Consider the following 15,208-nt stretch of genomic DNA (forward strand, 5'->3'; position numbering starts at 1 on the left):
AGAGTGACAAGGATGTGTTATTCCCTTCCACAGGCAGTGGTTTCGGCAGAGAGCATCAGTAGTTTCAAAAAACGATTAGATCAGCACCTGAACGGCCACAACATATGGAGATATACAATGTAATGCTAACATAAAATCACACACATAGGTTGGACATGTGTCTTTTTTCAACCTCACCTACTGTACCACTGCAAAAAATATTTTTTTCTTTAAAGATCGTTTTTTTACAGGATCAGTGATTTATTTATTTTTATTGAAAATTTTCAAGCTGACACAGAAAAAAAGAAAATACACTTCAAACAGAAGAAACTGCAAGTACATGTACATAGTAAGTCTTGTAGCTTATGTTGCTTAAAGACATGTATAAAGACACATAATAAGCTTGAATGGCAAACAAGAAACTATGACGTCTTAAACAGTCATTTAAGGATAAGTAAGAACAAATGTAATTATTGTATAAGAAAAAAAAACAATAAACTAGCACCATGGATACTAAGATATAAGTTACATGACTTCAAAATTCAAGCTACACTATGTATAATATGCAGTTATCTATGAATCTAGACATATTCCCTCTGAACAATAAACAGACCATCCCAAGCTTCCCATATTTTTGTAAATTTAGGCAATGATCCATCTATTGATGCTGTCAAATGTTCCATCCTGCGTATGTCAGCTAAAGTAGCCAAAAGTTGTGAAAAGGTAGGGGGGGAGGCAGACAGACAACATTTGGTTATAACCCATTTTGCCGCAAGTACCGCTTTAGAAATACCTGGGTAAGGAAGACCTAATAGGTAGTGTATGGGATTTAGGGGGACAGGGACCGACAGTAGAATCTGCAGAAGAGCCCAAAAATTGGTTATGAGGGGACATGACTATTGTATAACAGATGTCCCTTTATACTGCTGACCTTATACTCCCACCTATTTTCCCAGTACCTTATTAATGAAAAGCATACCAAAATCTGGAGTAAACATAGGCCGTAGAAGCCTTATTTTATTAAACAAACACATATATATATATATATATATATATATATATATATATATATATATATATATATATATATATAATATATATATATACATACATATTTTAATCAAAATCAACATGAAGACATCTGTTATGAACAAAAACATCAGTCCCTCCTACCTTCCTAGCAATGGTCTTTGCAGGATCCTCCATAACCATCTGCATCACAACATACTACACTGCGGTACCTCTCCAGTGTGTTATTAGGCTTCAAGCCGACAGGCTGGCTCAGAGACAACCACTTACCGCAGTGCACCCAATTACCAATTTCCAGCTAACCTTCATTAACTGGAATACTACCATCAGGACCTATTCCACCAACAGGTCCTGAACTCTTCCTTCCGCAATATCTTCCTTCACCCGCAAAGACCAACACCAGCCACAGCACCAGGGAAAAAACCTTACCTCTGAGTGCCCCTCCACACCCTCAATGCTCTCTGCGCTCCATCTTGCAGCCCCAACGCCCACATATCAATCCCCACATCGTTCAGGTGCACTGCATCCCCTCTTTAATACCTCTATGTCTCCACCTCCAGTTCCAGAGGTCTTATCCCCAAACCCCCATTCCTTACCACAAACCTGCTAATATGCCTATCGATCTTCCTATGGGCCCTATTCACCCCTTCCACAGATCTAGCCATCCTCCATGATGTCTGAGCCACCATGTCCGACCACACTATTATCATATCAGGAAATGCAATCTGAAGACGCAACATATAAAACGTAATGTTCTGTGTGATATAAAGCATGGATCTCACTCCCAGGTCATTGCCACCCACGTGCGAAATTAAAACGTTGGGCGGCCTGTCCAAACGTACAAAATGGTGTACCTCTGAGACCACCCTGCTCCACAGCATTCCTGGAAATCCCAGCCAACAGACACAGGCTTCCTGTCTGGCCTCACCTCTGTGTCGGGGCTGACTTAGCCCTTCCTCCTCTGGGCTGGCCGCTCAGCTGTTCCCCATGATGCTCACCTGACCTGCCTATTCAAAGCCTTCCTGCTCACTTTTTCATTTGCCTTCGCGTTGGTCACATCACAGGGAACCATCTCCTGCTGTTTGTTTCAAGACTGGCTTGCTGACATCCCATCTGGCTTCTTATCCTGCTTGCGGTTGCTCTCCTTGGATCCCTGACTTCCGGCCTGGCTGATTACCCGATATGGTTAAGGAACTTTGGACTGGCTGACTACCCGATCTGGCTACAGGACTCTGGCTATGCTTGACTATGCTTGTTTATTAATAAAAATAAAAAGGTAAATAGAAAAAGTGTGATTTGATTGCACTTCTGTCTCTGTCTGTTTCATGGTTTCTGCCAGTACGTGAAGGCCATGAATTCAGAAGATATTGTCAATCCACTTGTTGATAATATTTTTTCCAGATTGGATGAGCAAGATCACCACATGGATCAGTTTGCCTTTGCGTTACAAACGCTCCTGAATTGCACGGCTCACCTGAAATCCCCCATGGTGGCTGCTCCGGTACAACCTGAGTCACAGGCCGTCCCTACTGCTGCGCCAGTCTCTGTGCAGGCACCCGCCTCGAGTATTACCTCTATAAGAGGTTTGTCTGGTTCTGTTCTGCTTCCACAGCGATTTGGGGGTGATCCAGATCAATGCAGAGGGTTTCTCAATCAGGTTGAGATATACTTCGAAATGCTGCCCCAGGCGTTTCCCACGGACAGAAGCAAAGTAGGTTTCATGATCTTTGCTTTCTGAGAGAGCCTTGGCCTGGGCTAACCCTCTATGGGAGACACAAAAACCTGTTGTCTTGAGTTATCCTCAGTTTGTGGCCTCCTTTAAATGGATTTTTGATGTTCCCGCACGCTCCGCTTCTGCTGCCAAGTGCCTCATGTCCATCAAACAGAGTACGAGAACTGTTGCCGACTGCGCCATTGAATTCTGTACTCTGGCAGCAGAGGTTGCTTGGAACAATGAGGCCCTCGTGGCTGCTTTTTCTCATGGTCTCTCGGATTCCATCAAGGATGAGATAGCAGCCCAAGATATACCCACTGAGCTGGAGAGCTTGATCTCGTTTGCCATCCTCATTGACTCCAGACTCAGAGAAAGACTTTCTCTTAAGGATCGCTTGCGGAAGCCTCCTGTACGTTTGCCTCCGAGCTTTGTAGTCCTACCCATGCCTCCCTCACCTCCCATGCCTCCTGGAACTGAGTTGGTCAGTGAAGATGAACCCATGCACCTGTGCTTCACGCGTCTCTCTGTGGATGAGAGAGCCTTTAGGAGGAGGGAGAGATTGTGTCTTTATTGTGGCCAGGCAGGTCACTTTTTGAAGTCTTGTCCAACCCGTCCAGGGAACGCCCAAACCTTGAGGTCCTGTCATGGACAGACCTTAGGTGGCGTTGTTTCGTCCCCAATTATCCAGAAGGATAAGCCCCTGGTTTTGGTCACCCTTTCTTGGGTTGAGTCGTCCATCGAGATACAGGCTCTAATCGACTCTGGGACTGCAGGCCTGTTCATTGATGCTGCATTTGTTTTGCAGCATTCGATTCCACTGCAGCTGCGTGACACTCCACTTGCCATTGAGGCTCTCGACGGGAGACCTTTACAGCCTGCCCATGTGACTCATGAGACGGTTCCATTGTCCATGGCCTTAGGGGCTCTTCACCATGAGATAATCCAATTCCAAGTTATTTCCTCACCCAGATTTCCGCTGGTTATTGGTTATCCTTGGTTACAGAGGCACAACCCCTCTTTTGATTGGCTCCATGCTGAGGTTCTCTCCTGGTCACCACAATGCAGTGAGACATGCTTCCTGAAGGTATCCAAGGTCCTGTGCACCGCTTCACTCCCCTCCTTGCCGGAGGAGTACTGTGATTTTGGCGATGTCTTTGATAAAGGTCAAGCTGGTAGTTTGCCTCCACACTGGCCTTATGATTGCGCAATTGACCTTCAACCTGGTGCCATACCTCCTCGTGGCCGGGTTTACCCTTTGTCGGTCTTGGAGGATAAGGCCATGGAGGAGTAAGTTGCTGACGTACTTTCTTGAGGCTTCATCCGCAAGTCCTCGTCTCCTGCTGGTGCTGGTTTCTTCTTTGTGAAAAAGAAGAGCGGTGAACAGAGACCTTGTATAGATTATAGGGGTCTCAATCGTGTCACGATTAAGAATGTCTACCTGATTCCATTGATTATGGAGTTATTTGACCACCTCAAGGGAGCAACGGTTTTCACAAAGCTTGACCTGAGATGGGCATACAATATCGTGCGCATTAAGGAGGGCGACGAGTGGAAAACTGTGTTTAATATCAGAACAGGCCATTATGAATACCTGGTAATGCTTTTGGCCTTTGTAACGCCCCAGCAGTTTTCCAGGAATTTATTAACGATGTGCTCCGAGATTTGTTGCAATTGTGTGTGGTGGTTTACCTAGATGATATCCTCATATTTTCCAAGTCCCTGGAGAGCCACCACTGAGATGTCTGTCGTGTACTTCAAGCCCTTGCACACACACGGTTGGAGATTCCGATGGTATGTGTCCGATCGGACCGGTTTGTCGGAAATTCCGACTGTGTGTGGTCTACATCGGACTGTTTCCGTCGGAATATCCGACGGACCAAGTTTTCCAACTTGTTGGTAAAATTTTCCAACAAAATGCTCCGATCGGACATACTTCGATCATGTGTAGAGAATTCCAATTGGACAAAGTGCCACGCATGCTCAGATCAAATTCCTACACCAAAGCTATTGGCTACTAGCGTGAACGTAGTACCGTCGTAACGAAATAACGCCATCACGTCAGATTTTCCGACAACTTTGTCCGACCGTGTGTATGTAACAGTTTCGGACAAAAATCGTCGGACAAAATCCAACGGATTTAGTTGTCGGAATCTCCGACCGTGTGTACAAGGGCTAAGAGAGAACAATCTCTATTGTAAACTGGAGAAGTGCGAGTTCCATCGTGAACAGGTTACATTCCTGGGTTATGTCATTTCCACTGCTGGTTTTTCGATGGACCCAGAGAAACTGTTGACAGTCCTACAGTGGCCTCAACCTGTGGGTTTACGTCCTCTGCAGCGTTTCCTGGGCTTTGCCAACTACTATTGGAAGTTTATTCGTAACTTCTTGTCTCTGGTCAACCCTCTGACTGATATGACCAGAAAGGACGGTAACCCACAGAGTTGGTCTCCGGAGTCCATTAAGGCATTTGAGACTCTCAAGGCTGCCTTTGTTTCTGCTCCTGTGTTGGCACATCCTGATCCTACGTTGCCTTTTATCCTAGAAGTTGATGCTTCTGAGACGGGAGTTGGCGCCCTTCTGTCTCAACGTCCTAACTCTGAGAGTGCTATGCATCCGTGTGGCTACTTTTCCAAGAAATTGTCACCTGCTGAGTGCAATTATGAGATTGGAGACAGAGAGCTGTTGGCGATCATTTTAGCCCTGAAAGAATGGAGACATCTCCTTGAAGGTACCACAGTGCACGTTGTTATCCTTACTGACCATAAAATCTTACATTCTTGTCTGAGGCTAAGCGACTCTCTTCCAGAAGGGAGCGATGGGCTCTTTTCTTGTCGAGCTTTAATAACATTGTCTCATTCTTACCCGGTACTAAGAATGTAAGGGCTGATGTCTTGTCACGACAATTTTCCTCCACTTCCAAGTCGGAGTCGGTTTCCAGTTCCTATGATTCCTCCTGATTGTATCTTGGCTACGGTTCGCACCAGTCTTACTTCTCCTTTGGGTGAGAAAATTCTTGCTGCTCAGGTCCATGCTCCTCCTGATAAACCTTGTGACCGCTGCTTTGTCCCAGAGAGTCTCCGTACTCCAGTGTTCCAGACATACCATTCTCCCAAGGCAGCTGGCCATCCTGGGAAGAATCAACTCTTTTGGGCCATCTCCCAACAATTCTGGTAGCCTAGTCTACGGGCTGATGTTACTGCCTTCGTAGCTGCCTGTCCTGTGTGTGCTCAGAGTAAGCCTCCACGACACCTTCCAGTGGGCCTCCTACAACCCATACCCAATGGAGAGAGGCCCTGGACTCACTTGTCTATGGATTTCATTGTGGAATTGCCCAACTCCCAAGGCAACACTGTTATCCTTATGGTGGTTGACCGGTTCTCAAAGATGTGCCATTGTATTCCACTTAAGAAGTTGCCCACCTGTAAGGAACTGGCTTCCATTTTTGCTTGGGAGATCTTTCGCTTACATGGGCTACCCAAGGTGATTGTCTCGGATAGGGGCAGTCAGTTTGTCTCCCGGTTCTGGCGAGCCTTTTGTGCACAGTTGGGGATCAAGCTTGCGTTCTCTTCTGCGTATCACCTGCAGTCTGATGGGGCCGCAGAATGAGCCAATCAGTCCTTGGAGCAATTCCTACGTTGCTATATTTCTGACCATCATAACAACTGGTCTGACCTATTACCCTGGGCAAAGTTTGCTCTCAACAGTGCCTTGAATTCTGCCTCCTGATTGTCTCCATTTATGGTGAATTATGGTTTCCAACCTTCCATGTTGCCTGACTCGTTTGTTCCGCAGAGTATTCCTGCATTAGAGGAGCATCTCTGTGGTCTTCGTTCCACTTGGGTACAAGTCTAGGAGGCTTTGCGTCATGCTAATGATAGGTACAGACACCACGCCTGCCTGCATCTTCCTACCAGGTTGGGGACAGGGTCCGGCTGTCATCTTGCAACCCCCAGTTTCATGTTCCCTCACTGAAGTTTGCACCTCGGTTTATTGGGCCGTTCCGTATCCTTCGCAGGATTAACCCAGTAGCTTACGCATTGGACCTTCCTCCTAGTATGCGCACCTCTAATGTGTTTCATGTCTCCTTATTAAAAACCGTTGGTCTTTAACTGATTTACCACCTCAGTGCCACGTCCTCACCCTATTCTGGTTGAGAACCATGAGGAGTATGAGGTACAATCCATTGTTGACTCCCGTAGGTTCCGTGAGCGCATGCAGTACCTGGTGCATTGGAAGGGGTAAGGTCCAGAGGAACGCACCTGGGTTTAATCCTCTGACGTACATGTCCCTGTTCTCCTCCCCGAGTTCCATAGACTGTTTCCCCTCAAGCCCGGTGGCCCTCCGAGGGATAGGGGTCATTGGAGGGGGGGTACTGTCAGGGCTGGCTTAGCCCTTCCTCCTCTGGGCTGGCTGCTCAGCTGTCGGATAATTGCCAGCTCTCTTCTCTTTCCACAGGTACTAGCTGTTCCCGATGATGCTCGTCTGACCTGCCTATTTAAAGCCTTCCTGCTAACCTTTTCATTTGCCTTCGCATTGGTCACATCACAGGGAACCATCTCCTGCTGTTTGTTTCAAGACAGGCTTGCTGACATCCCACCTGGCTTCTTATCCTGCTTGCGGTTGCTCTCCTTGGATCCCTGACTTCCGGCCTGGCTGATTACCCGATCTGGTTAATGAACTTTGGACTGGCTGACTACCCAATCTGGCTACAGGACTCTGGCTATGCTTGACTACGCTTTTTTCTATTTACCTTTTTATTTTTATTAATAAACACGTGTGATTTGATTGTACTTCTGTCTCTGTTTCATGGTTTCTGACAATCTGCCCATCTTGCCCCCCAGCACACATAGGAATGGCCCAAAATCCATATTAAGCATTGCTTCGTACCTACAATAGAAGAAAACAACACACCACCATGACCTCAACAACCCTAACTTACACCAAACCACGCACCATATCCCCCAACCCTTGTGGCTCTTGTACCACCAGCAGCTGTGGGCGAACCCAGGTGTCTAACCCACACCTGACAGCTTCCATTGCCGCCCCTACTCTAAAGGAGTGAGAAGAAAATTCCTTTTCTTCTAAACCTAACCTCCTCACACATTTACTGAATATTGTCACAAATTGAAACTTTGATAGTGGAAATCCATCTGCATGCATTAAAAAGGAGCCCACCGCCCCCGGCCTCCTTTATAAAAATCCCTGTACTGCCTTCACTGGGCACATTGGCAAGCCTGGCAATGAGAAGATTTGTACCGTCCTGCCTTTCCCTCCTTGATCTGTCTTTGATTTCTTTGATTTATGCAACAGAAACTCTATCCCTTCCTCCCTGCATATCACGTCTTGATACGAAATCCCCCCTTGCACTTTTTTGTAGTTGCTAACCAACTCACTGATCCTAAATGCACCAAAAAACGCTAACAAAACGCTAACAAAACGCTAACAAAAAAGTCACCTTGAACAACGAAAACCTGATATTCCGAAAAAACACACTCCTAACTGCTCTAATATGGCATAAGAATATTGAACGACACTGGTCGCCTGGTTTCCCCCTGACCCACTGTCCGCCTATATCCTTTCAGGGCCTGGCGCACCCAGAAATACTTTGTAAAATCCGACAGCCCCTGCCACTTAAATAAGAATGCCAATTCTGCCATCCTCTTATTAAGTGCAGACCCCGACACCCCATCCTCCATGTGCCTATAAAATACAACACCAGCAGTCTCACCTCTGTGCCAACCGGATCCTTCCTATCTCTTGAATGAAGGATAACCATTCCTGCTATACAATGTTATACTCAGCCCACATAGCCTCACTCACTGATCGCTTGATCCATCCGGAGACTTGTCCAGTGAAATCCCTACAGCCAGTTGGGACAGGGTACCCCTTGTTACCCCTTGTTACATCTCTACAGCAACTCCAGCACTGCTGATAAACTCCTGGATTGCATGTATGTGGGATGTCTGGGGTCTTATACAGTCTCCTTTTGTGCTAAACAACGTGAAGATTTAAATGTGGTGTCCCAGATTTTCCCCCAATATGCTAAGGAGATTGTATTTTCAAGCTACGTGAGGGTGAGCGAGTGCCAGTAGAATGTTGTCAGCAAAGAGAGATAATTTGTATTCCCATTGGCGGAATGGTACTCTGCGGATGTCTGGGTGGGATCTAATGGCAGCTGCAAGCGGCTCCATGCTGAGAAAAAAAAAGTAGGGGGTGACAAAGGGCAATCCTGCTTAGTACCATTGCTCAAGGGGAATGATTGTGGTAAATGTGGGTAAAGTTGTACTTGAGAAGTAGGTGTCGAATATAGTGCTTGTAGAGCTTTATTAAGTTAACCAAAAATCCGTAATGGGACAAGACAGTGAACATAAATGACCAACTAAGGCGGTAAAAGGCTTTTTGGACATCCAAACTTAAAAGAAAAGTGGGGCAATTTGTTTTAGCCAGAAGATCTATAAGATCAATTGTGCGTCTTGTGCTACATGCCTAGTGGGGACAAAGCCTACTTGATCCCTATTACAGATCAATGAAGGTGACAAACATGACAATCTTTTTGCTAAAATTTTTGGAAGTATTTTATAATCTGAATTTAACAGTGCTATGGGTCTATAATTGTCGGGAAGAGATGTATCCCTGCCTGATTTGGAGATATAATAAACACAAGTAGGAAGTGAGAGGAGTAAAGAGGTTTTGCATGTGTAGGGATAAAATTTTGAAAAAGGTCTTGTAATAAGTGTAAGGAAGGCTATCAGGTCCTGGGGATTTGTGCATGGGTTCCCTCCAGTCCATTACAATGCCCTTTGGGTATGGTATGGATATTGAAAAATGTATACGAACCTCGCACCAAAAAAATTATAATAATCTACATACAAAGTTTAGAGTGAAACTATACAGTAGCTGCTATCCCTCGTGCTAGACAAAAAATCTAGTATGAATGTGATAAGTGTAGTGAGGGGTGCTAAAATAAATATATATTACCTCTGCTCGGTGATAAATAACAACAGTGACTGAAATTATTCACAAATATCAAGATTGGTTATAAAATTGAAAATAAATTAGAATCATCCAAGTATCTCCAAACATAAAACATAAAATAGTGCTTATAACAATAAATAAAGTCTAATTATAAAGAAAACAGTCCTATACATTAACTTTTTTGCGATCCTAAAAGAAGGTTGTCTGTGCAAATTCAAATCTGGAGTGTAGATAAACATATGCAAAAATGTTGCTTCCACTGTGCGAATGGACCACCTCCACCAGCTGCACTGAACACCCAAATGTACTCTAAAATGGATGTCTGCTTACCAGAAGTTGTTGACCTTAATGGTTAGAGAAAGGTCAAATGAGCCTTGTGGAAGAAATTGTTGCTATCATAACCGAAATGAACCATGTGGGGAATGACCACCTCCTCTCCACCAATGATAACAACCGGAATGTTATTCAAAAAAGATGCAAACAACAAAATAATGTAATCCCATTTTAATAAAAATAAATTAGATAAAAACAAAAAGCCAAATGGCTGCTTACATTCCGTAGTTCCTATGCCCGGAACTGGGGCTAGTGAGCTCATAATTGCGATGGGGAATCTGCTCTGTATGTGGTAGTTCCTGGGCGTGTGTTCCACGACAGCCAGAGGGACCGGATGTGAGGCCGGATTGCGTAACCAGGCACGACGTACGTTTCGTATCACGTCTTCAGGAGGTTACTACATTAGCTGCCATAAATAGTGTGGGACTGAGCCAATGAAAATTTAGTATAATAGTTGCTAGGCAGATTACCAAACCTGGCCCAATGAACATTTAATACATTAGCTACCATAAGTGGTGCGGATCTGAGCCAATAGAGATTTAATAAGACAGTTGCTAGGCAGATTACTAGAGCTGGGCCAATAGGAATTTAATAAAATGGTTGCTAGGTAAATTCTAGCCCCAGCGCCGTTCCTCAGCATCTAAGCCTACACAGCCATATCTATGTAATTAGCCCTAACAATCGCTCAAAATGCAGCCTAAACAAGGATTCCTCCATACTTCATTACAAATCAGAATAAATACATTAAATAAACCCTTAAATGATAAAAACAGTCAAACAATAGAGAGGTATTGATACAACGAGAAGTCCTGGGTAATCTCATATTTTTTAATTACAGCATATAAAACATATAAATTCATAGTAAATTCATAATACTCCATGGTTCTTAAGGTACCAAAAATATATATAATACAAATAATAATAATAGCAAATAAATTAATAAAAAACTAACAACAAACACAGTGTCACCTCAACTTTTACTGGTTTGGTTTTATTTTAGATTTTTAAGAAATGTTAATATATTATAATACACCCCAAGGAAGTTTTCCCTACAAACAAAGATAAAGGCATATGGGAAACATACTCCTGTAACCCAACCATAGATATCACTAGTCCACTGATGGGGTATACCCTCAGTGGAGAGTCAAAAAACAATTTAGATCTAATTCTATATTGAGTCCCAAGGGCTGCATCGTATTAAGCCGGTACAGCCATTGGGTCTCATTTTGAGAGATGGCCTTCGTAAGATCTGTGCCTCTCCAATTAGGAGTCACTCTATCTATACCATAGAACGTCAAAAGCCATGTATCCCTGTTGTGATAAAGCCGAAAATGTTGCGAGACACTATGGTTCAAGGAACCTTTTGTGATGTTGGTCACATGTTCATTTATATGTACCCTTAGTTTCCGTTTGGTCCTACCCACATACTGTGGGGAACAAGGGCATTCCAAGACGTATGTAATGTACTTGGAGTAACACATAATCAGGGGTTTAATCTTGAACTCCTGATGAGTGACATTCGATTTGAATTTAGTAATTTTCTTGCTCTGTCGTGAGGTGGTATGGCATGCTTTGCACCGGGTACAATAAAGGAACCCTGACCCATCGAGAAACGTGGGAGGCTTCTTCGGGGAGTCTGGTACATTGGGCGCAATGGTATGTCTGATACCTGGTTCCCTCCTATAGATGAATTGTGGTCTAGTAGGTAATGAGTTTTGCAAATCCCTGTCTTTTAGCAATATTGGCCAATGTTTTTTAAAAACCTTTTCTATATCTTTGTACTGTCTATGAAAACTAGAAAGAAAAGCTAAGCCTCCTTGTGAAAAAGGGGGGGGGGGGGTTCTTTTTATTAGTTAATAGCTGTTCCCTATCCATTCGTAACACCTGTTTTTTTGTTAAGATAAGATCTTGTTTAGAGTAGCCCTTTTCCTCAAATCTATTAATTAATACTTTTGTGTGTGAAAATTAGGGATGAGCCGAACACCCCCCGGTTCGGTTCGCACCAGAACTTTCGAACGGACCCCAAATTCGTACGAACGTTAGAACCCCATTGAAGTCTATGGGACTCGAACGTTCAAAATTAAAAGTGCTAATTTTAACGGCTAATATGCAAGATACTGTCCTAAAAAGGGTTTGGGGACCTGGCTCCTGCCCCAGGGGACATTGGTCAATGCCTAAAATGTTTTTAAAAATGGCCGTTTTGGCGGGAGCGCTGATTTTAATGACGATTAAAGTGAAAAAAATTGTGAAATATTCCTTTAAATATGGTGCCTGGGGGGTGTCTGTAGTATGCCTGTGAAGTGCCACGTGTTTCCCGTGTTTAGAACAGTCCCTGCACAAAATGACATTAAACGGAAATAACATCATTGAAAACTGCTTGCGGTTTTAATGTTATATCTGGTTCCTGCAATATGGTTGAAAATCATTGAGAAAAATGGCATGGGTAGCCCTCCCTGCCCATTACCAGCCCCTTTGGGTATTGTACGCATATTAAGGGGAACCCCGTACCCATATTAAAAAAAGGAAATGCGTGTGGCCCCCAGGCCCTATATACTCAGAACAGCAGTATACAGGCGGTGCAAACAAGACAGGGACTGTGTAGGTTTGTTGTGTTAAGTTGAATCTGTTTGTAATTTTCAACTGGTACATTTTTAAAGTGTAGCTCCAGTCAAAAAAAACATTTTTAAGCTTTTTGGAAAACATAGGGAAGGGTTATCACCCCTCTATAATTTGTTTTGTCGTCCATCTTTTTTCATCTCACTTGCTGTTGTCTCCTTCCGTTTGCAAGTAGGAGATGTTTGTAAGTTGGATGTTTGAAAGTAGGGGCCTGCCCTATATGCTCTGCAGAAATGGCGGAACAAGGTTTTGGTTTTGCCACAACATTGTAAGCCCTCAAAGTGACTCTTGGTGGGCGCTGGAGCGCCCTGCTGTGAACGATTATATCAAGAATTGTAATTACATGCCATTGTTGAACAGTGGTAGAAAAATTGACCTTTGGTGGTTGTGGTGCTGGTGCCACAACACTATAAGTCCTCACAGTTACTCTGGGTGGGCAGAGGTACGGGCCCTCCTGTGAAATATTATATCAAGAATTGTAATTACATGTCCCTGTTAAACAGGGGCAGAAAAATTGGGCCTTAGGCACTGGTGCTGGTGCCACGACACTGCAACCTGTCCCATATACTTTAGTTTTATTGCAGGAATTAGCCCTGCTGCAAAGCATTGCATCAAAAATTGTAATTAAACGCCCCTGTTAAACAGGGGCAGAAAAATTGTGCTTTAGACACTGGTGCTGGTGCCACCACACTGCAACCTCTCCCATATACTCTAGTTTTATTGCAGGAATTAGCCCTGCTGCAAAGCATTGCATCAAAAATTGTAATTAAACGCCCCTGTTAAACAGGGGCAGAAAAATTGGGCTTTAGGCACTGGTGCTGGTGCCACCACACTGCAACCTCTCCCATATACTCTAGTTTTATTGCAGGAATTAGCCCTGCTGCAAAGCATTGCATCAAAAATTGTAATTAAACGCCCCTGTTAAACAAGGGCAGAAAAATTGGGCTGATGGCATCACCCAGAACCAGAAATGTTCTTCCAACATATCAGCGGAGGAGGAAGAGGATAGACAATCAACATAACAGGACAGTCACTCAGCATCAGCATAGGCAGTCTTGAAGGGATGTGATATTTCAAAAAAAAATATTCGGTTACATCAGCTTCAGGTGCTTGGTAGCTGTGGGTAATCCAAGACTGATTCATCTTGATGAAGGTCAGTCGATCAACTGATTCGATGGACAGGCGCACCCTGTGATTGGTAACAAAGCCACCAGCAGCACTGAAGGTGCGTTCCGAAAGAACGCTGGATGCAGGACAGGCCAGTAGCTCAATTGCATACTGTGCAAGCTCTGGCCAGTGATCCATCCTCAAGACCCAGTAAGCCAGAGGATTTTCGGTGGGAAAGGTGTCCAAGTCTGACCTTGCCCCTAGGTATTCCTGCACCATGTAAATCAGACGCTGGCGATGGTTGCTGGAACCGATCATACCTTGGGGCTGCGGACTAAAAAATTGTCTGAAAGCATCAGTCAGACGGCCACCTTCTCCACCGCTCCTTCTGACCGATGCCTCAGCAACACGTTGTCCAGTTTGTAACCTCCCAGTCTCTGGGAACGCGTTGCACAGACCTTTCTGCAAGGCCTCCCGGAGATGTCTCATCCTCTGCTCTGTCTCATCCTCTGGCAAGATAAGGTCGGCAACCTTACCCTTGTACCGTGGATCAAGGAGAGTGGCCAGCCAGTAATGGTCCCTCTCCTTGATCCGAAGAATACGAGGATCCTTCCGCAGGCTTTGCAGGATCAGGGAGGCCATGCAGCATAGGTTAGCTGAGGCATTCGGTCCGGACTCCTCTGGGTCACTAAGGACAACATGATCCGCAGCTACCTCCTCCCAGCCACGTACAAGTCCACGTGTTTCTTGGGACTGTAAATCATCCCTACAAGACTGCTGCTGCTGATGCTGAGTGCCAGCCTCCACCTCCATGCTGACACAATCATCCTCCTCCTCCTCTTCCTCCTCCTCATCCTCTTCCTGTGTGATGGGTGACACAGCAGGAACACTGTCTGGATAAAGGGGGCCTTGAGAGGCAAGGAAGTCCTCCTCTTCCTGCCTCTGTTCTGCCTCAAGTGCCCTGTCCATTATTCCACGCAGCGTATGCTCCAAGAGGTGGACAAGAGGTACAGTGTCACTGATGCATGTACTGTCACTGCTCACCATCCTTGTGGCCTCCTCAAATGGTGACAGGACAGTGCATGCATCCCTGATCATGCCCCACTGGCGTGGTGAGAAAAAACCGAGCTCCCCTGAGCCTGTCCTGGTGCCATAGTCGCACAGGTACTCATTGATGGCCCTCTGCTGCGTGTGCAGCCGCTGCAGCATGGCCAACGTTGAGTTCCACCTGGTGGGCATGTCACATATAAGGCGGTTCTTGGGCAGGTTCAACTCCTTTTGGAGCTCAGCAAGCCGAGCACAGGCATTAAATGATCAGCAGAAATGCACACAGACTTTCCTGGCCTGCTTCAAGACATCCTGTAAGCCGGGGTACCTGTCCAAGAACCGCTGCACCACCAGGTTAAGGACGTGAGCTACACAGGGCACATGGGTCAGTTGTCCCTGTCGGAGGGC

This window comes from Lithobates pipiens, unplaced genomic scaffold (genome assembly GCF_037356315.1).
Source record: "Lithobates pipiens isolate NorthernLeopardFrog02 unplaced genomic scaffold, aLitPip1_a1.2 Scaffold_27, whole genome shotgun sequence".
Taxonomy (NCBI): domain Eukaryota; kingdom Metazoa; phylum Chordata; class Amphibia; order Anura; family Ranidae; genus Lithobates; species Lithobates pipiens.